At 38.5% G+C, this 21,345-nt stretch overlaps 1 protein-coding gene and 1 long non-coding RNA gene across 9 annotated transcripts in view; one reads left to right on the top strand and one right to left on the bottom strand.

The window, feature by feature from the left end:
• Positions 1–822: 822 nt before the first annotated feature.
• Positions 823–21,345, top strand: part of TCAF1 (TRPM8 channel associated factor 1) — a 51,541-nt gene continuing 31,018 nt past the window's right edge. The window contains exons 1-2 of one of the 8 annotated variants that reach the window (XM_055347556.1): positions 17,610–17,765; positions 20,885–21,061. The gene's annotated coding sequence lies outside the window, so the exon portion shown is untranslated. Of the gene's footprint in view, positions 1,061–17,580; positions 17,766–20,066; positions 20,246–20,884; positions 21,062–21,345 lie in introns of those variants that run through there. The other 7 variants (XM_019031494.4, XM_019031495.3, XM_019031493.3 and 4 more) reach the window with 7 other exon arrangements.
• On the bottom strand, positions 3,968–17,532 carry LOC129523813 (uncharacterized). Its single transcript, XR_008667451.1, has 4 exons — positions 17,425–17,532; positions 16,319–16,457; positions 5,646–5,795; positions 3,968–4,064 (listed from the first exon to the last, which is right to left on the bottom strand). It is a non-coding gene; the product is annotated as an uncharacterized lncRNA (long non-coding RNA).

Genomic DNA, 21,345 nt, shown 5'->3' with positions numbered 1-21,345 from the left:
TGCAGCATGTCTTCTTCATACACGAATGTAATGCTAAAGCTGATGCGGTGGCTCAGGCCTGTGATCCCAGCACTTTGGGAGGCCGAGGCGGGAGGATCACTTGAGCCCTGGCGTTCGAGACCAGCCTGGGCAACAAAGTAAAACCCTGTCTCTAACAAAAAATCAAAAAGTTAGCTGGACGTGGTGGCGGCGCACTTGTGGTCCCAGCCTCTGAGGTGGAAGGATCGCTTGAGCCTGGGAGGTTGAAGCTGCAGTGAGCTGTGATGGCACCACTGCACTCCAGCCTGGGTGGCAGAAGCAGACCCTCCCCCTGGAGGGGAGGGGAGGGGAAGGGAGGGGAGGGGAGGGGAGGGAGGGGAGGGGAGGGGAGGGAGGGGAGGGGAGGGGAGGGGACGGAGGGGAGGGGAGGGGAGGGAGGGGAGGGGAGGGGAGAGGAGGGGAGGGGAGGGGAGAGGAGGGGAGGGGGAAAGAAAGAGATCCTACTCTCCATTTTAATACAACTTGCTTTTTTAATTAAAAACTATATCTAGAACCGATAGATTTCACTCGTCCTTAAAAATAGTCCTGTATTATTTTATATAAACATCTCTCGCTATTTATCAAGGCCGTCACTTGTTCAGAAGTAGTCTCACTTTTGTTTTGTTTTGTTTTGTTCTTAACAATTTGCTCCCTATATTCCTGGGCTGGCGCCTAGGCCTGCATCCGGGATTTGGCGCCACATCTGGGGGCAGGGCCTCTGAGGTCTAGGGGAGGGACGGCGCCGGCCAAGTCCCGCCCCCGTCCGCGTCGACCAATCAGCTCCCTGGAAGGCCCCTCCTCACCACCCCCCGCCCCCGCAGTCTCCGCCTAAGACTTTCCAAGTCCTGCAGTTTCGAGCCCGCTGCCCTGTGCCTCCTGGGCGGAGAAGCTGCTTCCTCCTGGGAACAACCGCCTCCCGCTCCTAGCAGGTTGCTACTGCCCCGAACCCGCGCTGCAGGGAACAGCGGGGCAAACAGTGAGTGGGGTTCAGCGTAGACTCTGGACCAGGAGAGGCCCGCGGTGACCGAGGCCTGGGCCCCGGGTTAGTGTCCGGGGCGGGGAGCGGTGCGCGGGGTGCGATGTTTAGCGTCTGGGGAGGGCCGGGCGTGGATTGCGGCCTCTGCGCGCGCCCCCAGGTGATAGAGCCGTTCCACCGAGGATCCCTTCCTTCGTCTCTACCCCGTTGATGATTTTTCTCTGCAGCTCGGTGCCTATTTCATTCTCGCCGCATTGTTATGCCCTCTGCTGGGCAGGAGGCGATGACCCCCCCTATTTTCGTAGGATTTGTTTTTTGCTCCGCAAGGAGCCATTAAGATCTGAGCTAGCAGGAACTCTCGAGGCGATTTGATCTCGCCTGCTGGGGGCTTGCATTCTTCTAGGCTAGCTTGTCTCCGTTAAGCCCAGGTGGAAGTTCTCATCCACCCCAGTGCTCTAGGCGCCCACGGGCGCGGTGTGGGTTTGTGGTGGGGGAAGGGACCTGGGGAGGGGTGGCGGTGAGAGCGGCGCGGGGATTCAGGCTGAATGTTAGTCTGGAATGCATTTGGCCCGAAGCAGCAAGTGCTGGATGATACAGTTCCCTGGTAAACAGCCGAGAGCTGGCCGCTAGTTTGGCCCAACCTACAACGGAAGAAGGCCTTAAGTACAGGAGAAAAAGATCTTTGCCAATTGGATAATCATGGAAATTTAGAAGAAGTACAGCTCGAACTAGACGTAAAGGACAGAATGTGTCTGTCTAGCTGACCAGCCAACCATCGGTCCATCACTTTCATCCTCCAAACTAGTGATTTGTTGATGAATTGGTTTCAATACTTTGTTTTAAAATGTTGAATAAAAAGTACATGAAATATCTCAGAATGGTCTAAAAAATAATGAAACGAATGCCTGACCATCTCCTTGGGTCAAGAAATAGGGCGTCACAGTACCTTAGAAGCCCATGAGTCCAAACTGATGCCCATGGTCCATTCTCCTCCATTCTCTGAGATGTGACATCTTTCGTGATTTTTGTCTTAATGATTCCCTTGCTTTTCTTTTTAGTTTTACCATATTTGTGTGTGTATTCCTAAAACATATGTATTGGCTTTCTCATTATAATGTCATTATATCAATGACATTATCCTGTACGTATTCTTAAGTTTTATAGATTCATCTTTCATGCTTCCTTCCATTTTCGTTTTCGTCATTTAAGGTGTAAATGTACATAATTTATCCATTCTACTGCTGATGGACATTGGATTGTTTCTACTTTTGGAGGTGTATGATTTATCTATAAGCTATGTAACAAATTACCCCAACACCTAGCAGCTTCAAACCAAAGCGAACAAACAAAACAAGTCCTGTTACCTCCTATCTTACAGTTTCTGTGATCAGGAATCCAGGAGTGGCTTAGCTGGGAGTCTCTGACTCAGGGTCTCTCACAAGCTGTATCAACAATCAAGGTATTGACTGGGCCTCAGTCATCTCAAGGCTAGGCGTAGGGTCGAGGACCTCTCCCAGGCTTACTCACATGACTGCTGGCAGGCCGATTGGCCTCACTGACCCTGGCTGTACACATCAGTTCTTTGCCACATGGGCCTCTGTATAAAGAATGGTTGCAACATGGCAGCTTACTCCCCCCAGAGAGAAGGCTCCCACAGAGAAAAAGAGAAAGACAGAAGTCAGATTCTTTCTGTAACCTCAGAAGCGACATCCCATTATTTTTGCCATTTTATATTCATTAGAAGTGAGTCCCTAGGCCCAACTCACACTGAAGGGAAGGGGGTGACACAAGGACATGAACACCTGGAGGCAGGGATTATCGGGGCCACTTTAAAGCCTGCCCGTGTCCTCTAATATTCAAGCACATTTGTGTGGGAGTTTCCCTAGAGTATATAGCTGGGAGTAGAATTGCGGAGTTATAAGATTTATGTGTATTCAATTTTATTGGGTCATTTCTAAACTGTTTCCAAAGTGTTAAACCAGTTTGCACTCCCTCCAGCAGTGGATGAGCATTCTTGTTGCTCTACGTGCTTGCCACAGCTTAGTCTGGTAAAATTACATTTTTTGTCAGTCTGGCAGGTATGAAATAGCATTTAACTGTGATTTTAACTAGCATTTTCCATAACTAATGAGATTGACTTTTTATATGTTGATCAGTGCTTTCTCTTTGTGAAATTCTGATTCCTGTCTCTTATTCATTTTTGTATTGGATTGTTTGTTTACCTTTTTATTGACTCATTGGAATGCTTTGTTTATCTAATCTGGGTACGAAGCAGTAATTGTTAGCTATATATGCCACAGACATCTTTCCAATTTGCTTTTGAGGTTTTCTTTCTCTGTATGTCTTTATGTCTGTTTCTTTCTCTGTTTCTATCAATGAATCTAAGTTTTGAATTTAATTTCAAGTTAGCAGTACTTTCTTTTATAGCTTTTCTTGTTTGATAATTGTTTTCTCAAGATCATAGATTAATTTTAGTGTATCGTTTTCTAAAAGTGTTATAGTTTTGCCTTTGGCAATTAGTCTTAATCCACATGGAAACTGATTTTTATGTTGTTTATTCCATATGGATAATCTGTTGCCCCAGCACCAGTGATTTGCATGAATCAGGATTTCCATATAAGCATGAATTCGTTTTAAGCCCCCATTCTTATTTTCTATTTGTCTAACTCTGCCTCAATACTAAATAATTTTTAACCACTATAGTTTTATTAAAAACCTTGAAATTTGGTAGGAAAAGTCCTATCACCTGTTTCTTCTTTAAGAGTGTTTTAGCTTTACTTGGACCTTTGACCTTCCATATAAATATTTAAATAAACTTATCATTTTCTCCAAAACGAGAAACAAACAAGCAAATAAACCTGTTGGAATTCTGATTGATAATGGATCAACTCTGTGTCTTAGTCTGTTTTGCGCTACTGTAGCAGAATACCTGAGACTGAGTAATGTATAAGGAACAAAAATTTATCAGCTCACAGTTCTGGAGGCTGGGAAGTCCAAGATTGAGTGGCTGGCATCTGGCAAGAAAGAGCCTTCTTACTGTGTCATTCCATGGCATAAAGGCAGAGAAAGGCTGAAAGAGAGTGTAAAAGGAGGGTGAATGCCGCCTTTTATAATGAACTCACTCCTACAGTGATGGCATTAATTCATTCACTCTGCCATCATGGCCTGATGGCCTCTCATTAAGCCCACCTCTCAACACCATTGCATTGGGGATTAAGTTTCCAGCACCTGCTTTTTGAGGGACACATTCAAACCATTGCACTCTATAAATCATTTTGGGCAGAAATTATTTCTAAGACATTTTCCTCAATGAACATGGTATATGACACTATTTAGGTCATCTTCAATGTTTTGTACTATTTTTTATTGTTTTCTTTTGGCTCAGTTTTTGTTAAATTTCTAGGCACATCATATTTTTACTGCTATTGTAAGTATTTTCTTTTGTAAAAGTTATATTTTGTAGTTTATTGTTCTGGCATACAGAAATTCAGTTGCCTTTTATATATTAATTATATATCAATCAAACTTGAGAAAATTAATAATTCTAAATTTACCTGTAGCTTCTTTCAGATTTGCTACATAGGCAATCATATCATCCGAAAATAATTATAATTTTGTTTATTCGTTTCTAATTCTCATACCTTCAATTTATTTTTTCTGTCTTATGACAATGACTAGGAGCTCCAGTACACTGTTGAATAAAAGTAATAAAGGGCATCTTGTTTTGTCCTTAAGATAATAATGAGAAATATTTCATTATGTCAACTTAAAAATGACATTTGCTATAGTTACTTTGTAAATGTCTTCCCCATCATAAGAAAATTCCGTTCTTCTTTTGGTAAGCACTTTTATTATAAATGGATGTTTTTTCAAATGCTTTTCCTGTAGCTGTTGAGAATATATATACTTTTTTCCTTTAACTATATTAACAACATAGTAAAGTATAATATTTAATTTCTGATATTAAACCAATTTTGTATTCTTGGAATAAACCTTTCGTGGTAAATATGTAGTAATTTCTGTATGTGGATATAGATACAAAAGGTAAACATTGGATATTTATATTTATACGTGTGATTTAAGATTGGCATGTAATTATACTTTTCTGTACTATCCTTTTCTGATGCTGGTATTATCATAAAATAATATGAATAGTATTCTCCCTTATGCTATTCTTTGGAAGAATTTGTGCAAGATTGGGATTATCTGGTCCTTGAATATTTCCTTGAATCACCTGTAAAATCATCTGTGTTTGGAGTGTATTTTTCCAGAAGATTTTAATGATTATAGTACTATTTAGGTTTTCCTATGGAGTCAGTTGTAGTAAATTGTATTTTCCAAGATATTTAACAATTTCACATATACATGAATGTATCAGTATACATACATGTATATGTTTATTCAATATATATAAATACATTTGACCATTGAACAATGGAGCAGTCGGGATACTGACCCCCCTCAGAATTGAAAATTTGTATATAACATTTGAGTCCTACAAAACTCAATACTAATAGCCTACTAATGAGTGGAAGTCTTACCAGTAACATAAGCAGTTGATTAACACATGTTTTATATATGCATTATATTCTTAACTAGAGAAAAAGAAAATGTTATTAAGAAAGTCAAAAAGAAGAGAAAACATATTTACCATTCATTAAGTAAAAGTGAATCATCATGAAGGTCTTCCTTGTCATCTTCACATTGAGTAGGCTAAGGATGAGGAGGAAGGGAGGAGTTGGTGTTGCTGTCTTTGAGGGTGGCAGAGACAGAAGAAAATCCAGACCAAGGCAGTTCAAACCTGCATTATTCAAGGATCAAGTGTTTATATATGAATATATATATATATATATATTTTCAAGATTAATAAAATAAAAGTGTTTATAATATCCTCTCATTCTGTTTATAAATCTTTCCATTATCTATTGATATGGCCACTTTTTCATTGTTAGTATGTGTACATTTTCTCTTTTTGTTTTAATTTTTCCAGAACATGGTCTACATTATTAGTTTTTCAAACACCAACATAAAAGCTTTATGTCTTTTTCTAATTTTTACCTATTTTATTACTTCCTTCTTTCTTTGAATTTTTTCTGTGATGTATTTTCTAAGCTTTTAAATTATATGGTTAGCTCATTAATTTTGAGCTTTTCTTCCTATGTAAGCTTTTAAAGCTATACATTTCTATCACTACTTTTTAGCTACATCTGACAAGTTTTGATATGATTATTTTTGACCATGTAGCTTTAATTATTTATAATTTTCCTTATAGTCTGTTCTTTGAGACATGAATTTTTTATAAATGTACCTTTTAAATTCCATTTGGCCATATGAAGTTTCTTTTGTTATCTTGTAGTTGTAGTTGCCTCATTTATATTGTAGTCAGAGATTGCATAGTGCCAATTCTTTTAAATTCTCTGAAGCTAGCTTTAAAACCCGGTAAGTTTTCTTTGTGTGTGTAAAAAGAATGTGTAGTCTGTAATTACATGATGTTCTCTGTATCAACTGTTTTAATTATACAACCCAATCTTACATATCTTTAACTTTTTATTTGCTTGAGTTGCCAATTACAGAAATAGATATGTTAAATATTCTCACCATGATGGTGGATTTGATAATTTCTCATAAATCTATATATTTTTGCTTCATATATCTTGAGGCTATGTTATCAGTGAATTGTTGTAAATTGAACATTTTATCATAATGTAGGGACCTTACATTATGATAACTATTAATGTTTTCTGTTTCAAAATCGTATTTTTTTTCAAAGATCAAATCAAGGTTTCTTTGGTTTTTGCCTCATTTATCTCTCTTTTATCGTTTGACTCTAAATCTTCAGAATCTGTTTTAAATATATATGTAGTAAACTTATTTGGATTTTTTAAAAGTCTGGATTTTTAAAATATTGTTTGACAATTTATCACTTGTCATTGAATAATCCGTGTATATTTATTGTGATTAGTAATACAAAGTTAGATTTACTTCTACCGTCTTATTATTTGCTTTTTATTTTTCCTGCCTTTTATGTTTCTTCCCCGCCCCTCCCCCCACCTGTTTTTTTCCTTCTTTCTTTCTTTGCCCATTTTTTTCTTTCTTTTATTTGGAAGTTACATGTCTTAGTTCTGATGTTTTAATTTTATAATAGGTTTGACGCATATAATTCCTAATTTTTAAGATGTTTAACTAGTTTTATAACAGATTTAATTTAGCATACTTAAGTTAAATTGATCCTTAGTACCTTGTCTCTTACCCCGCAAGTATCAAATGATTATTGTTATTTAATACCATCAGTGTATTGAATATGTGTTTACCAACATGTGTTTACAGATTTTTCTTTTTACAAAAAAAACCCTGAGTTATAATGTACGTAGAGTTAGGTTCACAAATAATAAGTGTACAGATCAGTGAATTTTATATATGTATATGGTCCTATCAGGATATAGAATATTTACAACACCTCAGAAGACTTTGTTTTTCCCTACTCTAGGTAATTTTCACTCTCAAAAATAACCACTATTCAGACCTCTGTCATGATATATTGGTCCAATCTTGATCTTCACATAAATTGAGTCATAAACAGGTATCCTTTTGTGTTTGTTTTATGCAGTTTTAGGTCGATGAGATTCTTCCATATAGTGGCATATAGCAGTACTTTTTTTTCTATAGTATTGTATAAATACATCACAAATTATCCATTCTACTGTTGATGGACATTTATTTTTTCCAGTGTTTCTGACTATTACAAATAAATCTCATTTGAACATATCTTTGGAAGACATAAAAACTTACTTCTCATGAACATATATCTGCTCAGCCTAAATAATGTCAGACAGTTTTGCCACATAGCTGTATCGATTTATGTTCCCATCAGAAATATATATAAGTTCATCAGCTCCAGATCCTCATCACAATTTGATATTATCACTATAGTTAATTTTAGCCACATGAAATGGATATAGGTATCTTATTATGGTTTTAATTTGTATTACTTTGATGACTAATTATATTAAGCATCTTTTTGTATGCTTATTGGCCATTTGAATACCATATTTTGTGATGCACCTGCACATGTATTTTGTCTATTTGGGGGTAAAGGGGTGGTTTCTTTTTTAAATTAATTTTGTGAGTGTGTTAAATTATATTCCAAATATGCATATACATTTTTTCTTGTATCAGCGATTTGCAAATATCCTCTCCCAATCTTTGGCTTGCTTTTTCCCATTGGTAATTATGTCTTTTAATAAAAAGAACCTCTTTATTTAATTTTTGTAATATCTAATTTTTATTGTTAATAAATCCAAACATTTATGCTTAGGACTTGAGTTGTATTGAAGAGAATTTTGCCTACCTCTAGGTCACAAAAAGATTCCCTGTGCTTAATAGTTCTACCATTCACATTTAGTTTTATAATTTATCTCAGATTATTTTTTGTATATGATATGAGATATGGGTTGGGGTTCACTGGTTTTCATATAGACATCTAATCAATCAAGAACTACTTATTGAAAAGGCATTTCACACCATTAGACTTTTTGAATCTATGTTCATTGAGTAATATTCGTCTCTAGGTTTTTGTTCTTATAATGTACTTATGAGATTTTGCTATCAAAGTTATGCTGGGTGTAATAAAAATGAGTTGGGAAGAGTTTCTTCGTTTACTATTCTCTGGAAGAAGTTTTATGATACTAGTATTATATTTTTCTCAAGTGTTTAGAAAAATTCACCATAAAAATCCTTTTGGGACTAAACTTTTTTGCAGAATGTTTTTGATTTTGGACTGCATTTTTTTGATGTATAGGATTATTTATATTTTCTGCTTCTTCTTGCCGTTTTGGATAAATTATGTTGTTTAAAGAATTTGCAAATTCATCTGAGTTTGTTAAATTTATTGGCATATGATTACTCATAATATCACTTTGTTATATTTTTAATGTCTTTTGGGACTGCAATAATGTCCCCTGATAATTATAATGGATTCTCTCTCTGTGTCTCTTTATTGATCATTCTTAGTTTGGTTCATTAAAACCAACTTTTGGTTTTACTGAATTTCTAAATTTTTTTAAATTTGATTCTTGCTTTTATGTTTATTATATTCTCTGATTTACTTTAAATTTGTTATTCTTTTTCTAATGTTTTGAAATAGTTTACTTTCAGTCTTTCCCTTTTATTAATGTATGCATTTAGAGCTATAGAGTTTTCCTTTATTAAGTAATTCCTTTATTAATTGCTTTTGCTGCCTCCTGCAAATTTTGATAAATTGTATTTTAATTATTATTTAGTTAAATATTTTCTAATTTCCATTGTGATTTCTTCTCTGACCTAAGGGGTGTTCAGAAGTGTGAGCCTTAATTTCCAAACATGGGAATTTTCTAATTAAATAAATAAATAAAAATTATTTATTTCTGGTTTAATTCCATTAAGACCAGAGAATATATTCTACATCTTTTTGAGTTTCTTGAGACTTGCTTCATACCCAGTATATGTTTTATTTGAGAAAATGTTTGACACGCACTAAAAATCATGTATATTCTGTTGTTGGTAGGTGTATATGTACCATATGTGTCAACAGGGTCAAATTTGTTAATTATGTTATTCAAATCATGTATATCCTTACTGATTTTTATGCACTTGTTTTATCAGATTACTGAGAAAAATGTACTTAAATCTTCAACTATGCTTGTGGACTTGTCTTTTCTTCTTTTATTATTGTCAACTTTGCTTTATAAATTTTGAAGTTATTAAGGATACAAATTTAAAATTTTTGTATTGCTGTACTGAATTGATCCTTTTATCATTATGAAATTTGTTTTATATCTATAGTAACACTTGCTGACAGTAATGTTTACTTTGCCCATTGTACATAAGCCATACTAGCTTTCTTTTGGTTAATGTTTGCATGGTGTACCTTTTTCCATCCTTTCACTTTCAGTATTTCTCTTCTAAATGAACTCTTTTTCTAATTGGATTTTTAATCCATTTATATTTAGTATAATTATTTATATAGTTGGTATCTTAGTTGTTTTGGGCTGCTGTGACACAAATGTGATAGACTGGTAGTTAAACAACAAACATTTAAAGATAAACCAGCAGATTTAATGTCTGGTGAGGGCTGGCCTCCTAGCTTATAGACAGCTACCTTTCTCACTGTATTTTCACATGGCCAAGAGAGGGAGCTCTAGTCTTGTTCTCTTCTTATAAAGATACTAATCCCATTATGAGTGTTTCATACTCATGACATCATCTACATCTAATTACCTCCCAAAGGCCTACTTCCTAATACCATTCCATTGGGGGTTAGAATTTCAACATACAAATTTTGGAGGGACACAAACATACAATCTATAAATATTGGGTTTAAGCAAGGTTGCAGTGAGCACGAGGCTGCAGTGAGCCAAGATCGCACCACTGCAATCTAGCCTGGCAACAGTGACACTCCTTCTCCAAAAAAAAAAAAAAAAAAATTGGGTTAAAGTCTACCAATTTGCACAGTTTTCTCTTTGTTCCATTTTTTCTTTGTTATTTTCTCTTTTCTTGATTTCTTTCGAATTCAACACTTTCTATTAATTTTTCTTCAATATTTTGAATTATAATTTTATTATTTTAATGGTTACTTTAGATATTACAGTTCACCTTATTGATTTATTATGACCTACCTTAAATTATTACTTCTATGTATTTTCAATGCAAAATTTTAAGTTTATCTCCATCTTGCAGCTGTACTATTGTCTGTTTTATTTTTTATATGGTTCTGTATTCCATAAGGCATTTTATTTAAACAGTCAATATTCATTTATATTTGCCTATGTATTTACTCTTTTCAGTGTTCTCTATTAATTCCTACAGCTCTGTACTTCTATGAGGAATAATTATCATAAAAAATTAGTTTTAGTTGTTATATTCTAGTGGAAAATTCTTTCAGCTTTAGTGTATCTAAAATTACATTGCCTTTATTTTTGAGGAATATTTTTCTTGTGTATAGAATTTTAGGTTGGCAGATTTTTCTTTTTCTTTTATCTTTTAGGAATTCTGTTGTGTTCTCATTTTCATCATTCTTTTGAAAAATTAGCTGTATTTTTTGTTCATTTAAATGAAAAGTATCCTTTATCTCTGGCTGCTTTTCAGATTTTCTCTATGAATTTGGTTTTCAGCAGTTTGAATGTGATGTGTCTCAATGTAGTTTTCTTTCTGTTTATTCTGCTCGGGGAACATAAAGTTTCTTCAGCTTGTGGTTTGATGTTTTTCAAATCATTAATTGATAACATTTTGCTTGTTTTATTATCTCCTTCCTTTCCGTCTGGGACTGTGATTACTCATGTGTCACAACTTTTCACCCTATCTCGTAATCCTGTTACACTCTTTCTGTATCTTTTGATCTCTTTGTGTATCATGTTTTCTTTCCTCTTATGTTATGTATGGATACTTTCTACTTACCTTTGCTGTACTTCACGAATTATCTGGTCTTTTGTGTCTAATATGCTATTAAAGCAATCTATTAAGTACCAATTTTAATTATTATTATTTTTCTTTTTTAATTTTTCATTTTACTTTTTTATGAGTTTTATTTCTATGCTGAAATTCCACAGCCTTGTTTCTAATTTCTTAACATATGAATCACAGTTAAGTTCTCTAAGAACTCAAGTATCTGAACCACTTGTGCCTGTGTCTATTTTCTGTTATTTCTCTTGAGTTATTGGCAATTTATTCTGCTTTTTTCACTGCTTTCCTAATTTTTGATTCAATGCAGAATATTGTGGATGAAAAAATATAAAGGTTTTGATTGATGTTATTTTCTTTCAAGAGGATTTTTTGGGGAAGTGGGCAGATAAAGTACCAGCAGATTACTTTGATGCTATCAAGTATTAGTTTTAGGCTTTGTTAGGACTAGCCCATTTAAGGTTTGATCTTTCTCCAAGAACATAGTCTTTAAACCATAAGATATGCTTCTCCTTCATATGTCAGGGATTTTCTTATGTGTCAACTGAAATCATGGAGTGTTTATAAGAACGTTTCTTTTTGTTGGGGCATAAACTCCATTGCTTTTCTCAGAACAATATAACCACTGAAATGACTGCTCAGCTGTTTAGCTTTTTGGCCACTATTTCCTACAAGTTTCCTTGAGGTCTCTCCTATTGCATGCATAGCTTAGGAATCAGCCAGTGACATCAGGGGAATTCATATATAAAATTTTAGATTAACTTGTCTGGTTTCTTCATGTCTGAAACTTTGCCCTTTGCGCTCCACCTGGTTTGATAGTCTTGAACCAGTAAGACTGACACTTCCTATTCAGCCTCAGTAACCATGCACTGTAAAATGAAAAATGCCCGAAAGTAAAAAGCAATAGCGAATATACAACTCATGTCCTGTGTTTTCTGTTCATCAAGGATTATAGTCCTTTTGTTCTGTTTATGTTGTTTACTTTTCTGAGTCTTCAGTTGGTTTCCTATATTTTGTTGAGCTTTTATTATTGTTTCCAATGGGAGGATTATTCCAAAGATATGAGGGAATTTCAAGAAGTTTGTGGAAATAATGGAATTAAAAATTTTTTGAAAAATAAATGTTGCCTCAACATAAGCCCCTTCAAGTTCAAGACACTTTTGTAAGCAGTGATAACAGCAATTTAGTCCATCACTAAGAAACTGAAGGTCCTGGGAATTTAGCCATGTAGATACAGTATTTTTACATTATTAACCAAAGAAAAATGGGTGCCCTTCTCCCAGCACTTTGGGAGGCCGAGGCGGGCGGATCACAAGGTCAGGAAATTGAGACCATCCTGGCTAACATGGTGAAACCCTGTCTCTACTAAAAATACAAAAAATAAAATAAAATAAAATAACTGGGCGTGGTGGCGGGTGCCTGTAGTCCCAGCTACTCGGGAGGCTGAGGCAGGAGAATGGTGTGAACCTGGGAGGTGGAACTTGCAGTGAGCCGAGATTGAGCCACTGCACTCCAACCTGGGCAACAGAGCGAGACTCTGTCTCAAAAAAAAAAAGAAAAATGAGTGCCCTTCACAGATTTTTTAAGATGAGGAAACGAAGTCAGAAGGAGCCAAATCAGGACTCTAAGGTGGATGCCTAATGATTCCCCATTGAAACTCTTTCAAAATTGCCCTTAGTTGATGAGAGGAATGGGCAAAGTCATTGCCATCGTGGAGGAGCACTGTCTGGTGAAGCTTTCCTGGGTGTTTTCCTGCTAAAGCTATGGCTGACTTTCTCAGAGCACTACAGTAATAAGCAGATGTTATCATTCTTTGGTCTTCCAGAAAGTCAACAAGCAAAACACCTTGAGCATCTCAAAAAACTGTCACCATGGCCTTTGCTTTTGACCCGTCTGCTTTTGCTTTGACTGGACCACTTCTGCCTCTTGGTAGCCATTGCTTTGATTCTGCTTTGTCTTCAGGATCATACTGGTAAAGCCATGTTTCCTCTCCTGTTACAGTTCTTTGAGGATATGCTTCAGAATCTTGATCTTACTTGTTCAAAATCTCCATTGAAAGTTCTCTTTTCTGCAGCTGATCTTGATGCATCCCATCAAGTGGAGAGTTTGCTCAACTTTCATTTTTCAGTCAGAATTGTATAAGCTGAACCAATTGAGATGTCTTTGGTGTCTTCTCTTCTTTAATTCACTACAGATATTTAGATGAGTATTTCTTTTTATTATTTTAGGATTTGTTAGACTCCCTGGATCTGAGGATTGGTGTCTTTCAAGATCTCTGGAAAATTCAATCATTTCTTTCAATAATAACTCTCCCACAATCTTTCTATTATATCTATTTGAACCTCAGATCAGATGTGTCTTAGGTCTTCTCACTATACGCTCTATATCGTCTATCCTTTTTCATATTTTCCATCATTTTTTCGATTTTAGACTGAATTATGAATAATTTCCTCTACTCCAGATCCAGTTCAGTAATTCTTTCTTCAACTTTGTTTAATCTTCTATTTAGTCTCTTCAATAAATTTCTATTTTGAACTATTTTATTTCAATTATTTTTTAATTTCTAGTTTTGATTCTTTTTATAAATACAATTATTTTCTGTTCAAGTTTCTAGTTTCTATTTTATTTTTCAAATGTACAAAACATGGCTATTCTATGTTCTGTGACTAGTAATTCTGATATCTAAATTTTGCCTGTTTCTGATTCTCTTGTTTGTAATGGCTGTCTTCCATTGTGCTTTATTTCCTGAGTGTTATGTGGTTTTAAAAATTATTAATGTGAGCGTCTCCTTTCATGTGAATTTTTGTCCTAGAAATTATTTCTAGATATATTAAAGTTAAGTTTCTCTAGAAAAGGTATGCATGTGCATCTTCCAATTGAATACATTAGCAAATTGGGATCACCTCAAATTATTTGCTTAGGGTTTTTCAATTCACAGACGTAGCATGAATTAATATTGCAAACCTATATGGAAAACTGGTTTATGATTATTCATTCTCATTGATCTTTTTCCCCTTCATCTTTCAGCAGGGTCAAGACAAGCAAATTGCATTGATTTCTTCTGTGACATGAATTTACTTCCTATTTACCTTTACCCTGTTGGAATACCCCTTTGGTGTGTGAGCTTTGTGCTGGGATGTCATTTTTAATTATATTCTTTATGTGAGCTTGGTCTTAATATCCTAGGCTGGAAACCCCATAGAGTCACTCCCCATACATTCTCCAGGGTTTTGTGGAAGCATTGTGGTGAGAGCAAGCTTTCATGCTTGCTTCCTTCAATGTTTCCTGCTTTTAGTTTGTTTCTGGCTTTGTGTACTCTCTACTTTCCTATCATTTCATTGATGAATTTATAATATTTTGTGTATATATGTTGTTTGCATCAGTAGTATGTTTTGGGACATTTATCTACATTCCTAGAACTAAAACATTATTTTTAACACCTTATTAAAGTTAGATATTTGCATGTGTGATTATATATCAGTATATCATAAATGTACAGCTTGATACGTTTTTACAAACTGAACACAACCTCGGGCCAGCACCTAAATTAATTAAGAGAACATTACCAGTAACCCAGAAGTCTCCTTTGTGTTCCTCTCTAGTCACTACCTGGCCCAAGAGTAAATATTATTCTAAGTCTTAATATCAAATATTAGTTTCACCTGTTTTTATATTTATGTAAATATAACAATATAGTATGTACTCTCTTGTTTCTGGCTTAGTTCACTACAGTATGTTGGTGAGATTCAGCTATATTGTGAAAAATGCAAATCATTCATTCTCATTGCTGTACCATATTTCATTGTGAATATGCCACAATTTATTTAAACATTCTACTGTTGATGGTACCCAGCTGATAGAGAGCAGGGTGGATTAGAGCTGAGAAAGCAGGGAGGATAGGATTTGAGTAGTTTCCAGTTTTAGACTACCTTGGATGGTGACACTTTGAGGATTCCAGTACGTGTCCTTCAGTGAAAATGTGTATATTGGGTACACACCTAAAAGTGGTATTACTGAATAGTCTTATTTTGCATTGCAAAATGATACTTGCAACATTTTCAAAATACAAAGTGTCTAAAGAAAAAAATTACTGCTCAACCCTCCCCCACTTCCTGAAGTAGCCAAATTTGTCCTTATGTTTTCTGTGCTTAAACATAAACACGCAATTATAGAATTTTTTCCCTGCAAAAAGTAGGATCATACTTTTATTGCTGAAAGTATACATTAAGACAATTTCTCAAGGTATGAATTGAGCTCATTTTAAAGAATTGTGTAATATTTTTGATATGGATTTTTAATTGTTCATTTATTCACATGTTTCAGAATATTTACCAAACTTAGTATCTCAAAAGTTATTTGAATACTTTCAGGATTTCATGGCAGTCTTCGTTACTCAGAGCTACTCCAGGCAGAACATTAGAAAGGAAAACAAACTCAAGGGGAAGTAGAAATAAGAAAGGATCCAGGATTTAAAATTTAGCTTATAATGTGGTGTCTGAGACTGAGAAAGAGGAGATAGAACCAGCTCAAAATTTGAGGAAGCAGCCAGACAGTGTGGCTTATGCCTGTAATCCCAGTACTTTGGGAGCGGAAGCAGGAGGATCACTTGAGCCTAGGACTTCAAGACCAGTCTGGGCAACAAAGTGAGACCCCATCTCTACAAAAAAAAAAAAAAAAAATACAAAAACTCCCTGGGCATGATGGCGCGCACATCTGTAGTCCCAGCTACTGGGGAGGCTGAGGTGGGCGGATCGATTGAGCCCGGGAGTTCGAGGTTGCAGTGAGCCTTGCTCCACTGCACTCCAGCACAAGACCCTGTCTCAAAAAAAAAAAAAAAAAAGTAAAATTTGAGGAAGCATTAAAAGAGCATGAAGGAAGGAGAAAACTTACAGCACAGGAGGTTTGTAATTTGATCCATTTTCTGCTTTAGGCTGCTGTTTGTTTTTTTGAGGAATGATCCTAAGGATTTTCTTTCTTACCCCATTTCATCCATCCATCCAGTGGACATTACAGAGCACCTGTTTGTGACCTAGGTGAAGTGGGGAATAGAAAGAATAAAATACAGTTCTTAACCTATGCTTCCTGTAGTTGGAGCAGTTGAAATGAAACCCTTAATTTATATGGGATGTCGTACCCTGTCCCTTTCACCACTGAAGCCACCTTCCCCTGGAAGGTCCACTCTGGACACTACACTTTTGTAGTAGGGGAGAAAGCTTTGTGATGGTCTCTTCCAGAGAACAGTTTGGTCCCAGGACAACCCTTCCTTAGGTACCCAGCAAACAGGGGCCAGGGCAGTGAGGGGTGAGGAATCTGGAGACAGGACAGGGGCCATGCAAATCTCCCTGGGGCCCTGGGGACCAGCCATAAAAAGAGATGAGTGGTTCCTCCAGGTTTTACAGTTGAGCTCTCCAGGTTAGATGAGTAGATGCGAGTGCAGGACCTGGTCAGGCATAAAGCCAGTTCCTGGCTCCATGGTCAAGTCTCGTGTTCCACTCAAATAACATGGATCAGAACTAGCAACAAAGTTCAAGAAACCTTTCCACAGGGAGAAATCATATTTGTAGAGAAGCCGCTGCCAGCTGCTTGGGTGAGGATATTTTATGTAGTTTTTTAGTTGATTAAATTTATTTTTATTACAAAATAATACGTGTGACTATTGAAACGCTAATGAGGTGTATCAAGAAAAAAATAACAAGTAATCCACTTTCCTGTCTGAAGTAACTGGTTCTAATAGTTTATCTTCCATACAATTTCTGTGTTTATATAAGTGCATATGAACAGTTTTGAAGTTTTTTTTACACAAAATGGAACGTTTTTTACTATGTTAGATGTTTATTTTAAAAATAATATATAAATATATAGATAGAGGCAATATATAAGTAGATTTATATAAGTATATTTAACCCATCCTTGGAAATAGTTGTATATTATTTTACACAGAGATCATCATTATTTATCCATCGCTCCCTTGTTAATGAACAGTCTCAACGATTTACTTTGAAACAAATCGTCCTGCTGCACTCTGAGGGCGGGCGCCTGGGTCTCCATCCCGGATCTGGGGCGGCATCTTGGGGTAGAAACTGACACAAAGCCGGGCCTCTGCGGTCCGGGGGCGGCGGCCAAGCTCCGCCTCCACCCGCGGCAGCCAATCAGCTCCCGGGGACGCCCCCACCCCCAACCGTCTGCATTGCAGCCCACCTCCCCCCACACGCCTCCTCCTAGCCACTTTACTACCAATTTGCAAATCCCCAAGGCGTCTGCCCCAGCGCCTTCCCACATCTCTGTGGAAGACTCCCCACTCCAAAGTAGCCTGGTGTGGAAATTGCTGGACGAAAGGGTGAGTCTCGTCCAAAGCTGGTTTCGGGGACCAGAGCAGGCCCGGGCACACGGACCAATTCAGGGGCGGCTCCCGATGCAGTCCGCTGAGGTGCGGGTGGGAGAAGGAGGCACTGGGTCGGGGTCCCTGGGGAGCGCGGCCGAGGGGGGCGCACGCGGGGCTGCCAAAGTGGTCGCGTTTTTGGCCTGGGACCCCCTTGGGTTTTCGGTCCAGGGAGGTAGATGTCTTTCAAAAAGGGTTGCCTGCGCTTTCTCCATTGCTGTTTCTATTTCAGCTTCTTTCTACCAATCTCTTATTTCTTTCATACTGCATTTCTTCTCCAGGAACCTAACCAGCAACATTTTATTTTATTATGAAATATATTTCAAAGCTACGCGCAGAAGATAATGTGACAGATTTATTATATGCTGACATTTTATCACCTTTGCTTCAGCGCTCCCTCTCTTCCTCCACCCCCCTTTCTTTCTAAGAAATAAAACAGTTAAAACCCCTTCCCCCCACCAAATCTCATGCCCCCATCCTCAGAGGTAAATTAGCTTGCATCCCTTACCTTGTATATTTTGTCCTTTATTATTAACGTTTATTTTTAGGTATGCGTTTTTGTTCTGAATTTAAAATTTTTGCACGAGATTCAGTATTACAGGGTTTTAACTTGCGGTGCTGTTAGTACTGACATTGCAGACCCGGAAGGGACTTAGTGAGTGCCAGTCACTAGCCCGCCTCATTTAGCTAAAAAATCTGAACACTGGAGAAGATAAAAGATGTGCTCATTGTCTCTCAGGTGGGCCTTGACTTGGCAGGATCCTGAATTCAGGTTCTCTTGATTTCTTTCCCTGCCATTTCCTTTACATAAAACCTGCCGCGGAGCTCACCTATCTACATGGCCTTATGACTTGTTCCTAATGATTCAATTTGGAGAAAGGGAGTTGAAGGGAGATGGGGAAAGGGAGTATGGCTTGGGTTGGGACTCAAACCCCAGTCAGGATTAAAAGGTATATGCATTTTCCTGAAATATGAAATATTGAATTTTAGGATGATTTGAATATTTATTTATGAGGCACTCATCCAGTCTTACCGTATACCAGACATTGATTCAAGAACTTTACAAGCATAAACTCACCTAACTTAAGCCTTATAATAAGGCTTAGTATAGGTATTACTTTTCTCATCCCCGTTGTATAGGTAATAACACTGAGGCACAGAGGAATTAGGTAACTTCCCCAAAGTCACACCGTTGGTAAAGTGTAGCTCTGGGATTTGAATCCAGTCCACTTAGTCTGGGTCCCTGTCACCACCCTGCATTTCCCATGCTGGAGCCAGCACCTGTGAGAAAGGTGAAGTGGCCACATACACAAGAGAGAGGAGCAGCTCTCAGCTGATATCATAAAGGAAAGAAATGGGGAGCGGGCACGGTGGTGGCTCACGCCTGTAATCCCAACACTTTGGGAGGCCGAGGCGGGCGGATCACTTGAGGTCAGTAATTTGAGATCAGCCTGGCCAACATGGTGAAATCCTGTCTCTACAAAAATAAAAAAATAGCCAGGCGTGATGGCGGGCGCCTGTAATCCCAGCTATTTGGGAGGCTGAGGCAGGAGAATCTCTTGAACTCGGGAGGCGGAGGTTGCAGTGAGCCGAGATCGCGCCATTGCACTGCAGCCTGGGCGACAGAGCGAGACTCCGTCTCAAAAAAAAAAAAAAAAAAAAAAAAAGGAAAAGAAAAAGGAAACAAAGAAATGCGATTTGAACTGTACACCGAAGAATACATTTTGGTTAACTATTGTTTGAACTGTATATTATTTTTAATTTACAAAAGTAAGACACGTAACTGCAAACAGTGCAGAGTTATATAAAAAGTTGCACCTCTCCTATTTCTCAAGTTAAACAATATTAATGGGTAGAAATGTAGCCTTCCCTTCTCCCCACCATAATACAAATACATACGGGGCTTGTTTTTCCTATAAAAACAAAAGCATATTCAACAATTTCTACAATTTGTATTTTCCCCTTGGCAATATATCACGGTATATTCACCGACTAAATGGAGATTCAAGCTCTTCCTAAGAACTGAATAATGCTAAGCAGAATGTTTGTCCCACAATTTGCTCAGCCTTTCCCTTACTAATGTAGAGTCAGAGAAGTTTGTATCTTTAATGAAACAGCCGTCCACACTGCCAGGATGGGGTCGCCAGGCGTCCCTAAGCCACAGCAATGCCAAGCCACCAGGGCCGGCGACACAAAGAAGCGCTGTCCCCCGCCAAGCGCCGCCCCCTGGAGCTCCCACTCCAGCCTGGGAGGAAGTGGGGAGGAGGGGACTCCCGTGGAAACCCCTCCTCTCCTCCAGCTCCAGCCTCCTCCCCGCTCCCAAATCCCGGCTCGGTCGCTCAGTCACTGGTACAGGGAAGCCTCTTCCCTGTGCATTCCTCTCTGCGCCAGGCTCTGCCCGCTCCCACCTGCCCCCGTGGAAATCGCAGGGTGACCTGGTGAGTGGCCCTCTCCAAAAGCCTGGCAGGCTGGAGAAGGGGCCAGCAACGGTGGACTCGGCCTGGGTGCTGCGGGGGGGGGGGGGGGGGAGGGCAGGGCGGGAGGCCGGGGCGGGGGTGCGGGGCGCGATGGGTGCGCCGTGGGTCTGGGTGTGCCGAAATCAGAAATCATCGGGGACAGAGAATCCCCTTTGTGTCCGTATTTCTGCTGGTGATTTTCCTCTGCGCTCGGGTCCTGCATCCCCTGCCGCATTGCTCCTCCTCTCCAGGTTCTGACATGTGATGTTTGTGTGTGCTTGCTTTGTGTGGTTGAGTTACCTGAGGGCCTGACCTAGAGAACCGCGTCTAATCCGCTGCTTTGTCGGAGGAGAAGGCCCGGGGCTTGAGCAGGGTGGCGGGTAGCTGGTGACAGAGCATTACTTGTGGCCTACTGTCCTACTGCCCTTTGATCTTTGTGAACACTGGCTTTGGGACTGAGCTCTATCTCCCACTGGCACTGGCCCCTGGAGACTTGAGTGAGCGTGTGTGTGTGTGTGTGTGTGTGTTTACGCGCATGGAGGAGCTCTCCTCCTCCCTGCCGGCTGCCCCCCACTCCCCAGCCCCCTCCCTCCTCAGACGTCACCGTTGTGCTGTTTGCAGACTGGCTTTGGGCCTGGGAGGAAAGAAGAGAGTGGAGCCCCGCCAGACTCCAAGCTGAGTGCTGACAGCCTCTGGGAGTTTAGAACATCCCGTCTCACACACTGTGCATTTGATAGAATACCCCCTGAGGCACACAGATCAACAGCTGGGGGGTAGGCAGCACCCACATTTAAAAAGGTAATAATACCCAGGTCTTCTCACTCCTGGGCTTGTGCTCCTCAATTATGTCATCCTCTTGAGTGACCTAGGAGAGAAGTGAGAGAATAGGAGTAAGAGAAAGACAGAGCCTCCGGGGAACTTGAGAATTAAGAAGGCAGTTCGGTAAGGTAGAAATAGAGGACTAGAAGAAGCAAAGACTCCAACCCTGCTTACTCCTATGGGGATGGTAGAGGGGCTGAATGGGGAGGATCACAGGAGGGGCTTCAAAGATGGTGGTAAAGGTCTATTTTTTAAGCTGAATG

The sequence above is a fragment of the Gorilla gorilla genome, chromosome 6, assembly GCF_029281585.2.
Source record: "Gorilla gorilla gorilla isolate KB3781 chromosome 6, NHGRI_mGorGor1-v2.1_pri, whole genome shotgun sequence".
NCBI classification, from domain to species: Eukaryota; Metazoa; Chordata; class Mammalia; order Primates; family Hominidae; genus Gorilla; species Gorilla gorilla.
Note: the sequence above shows the minus strand (reverse complement) of the source record. Positions and strands in the feature narration are given on the sequence as shown.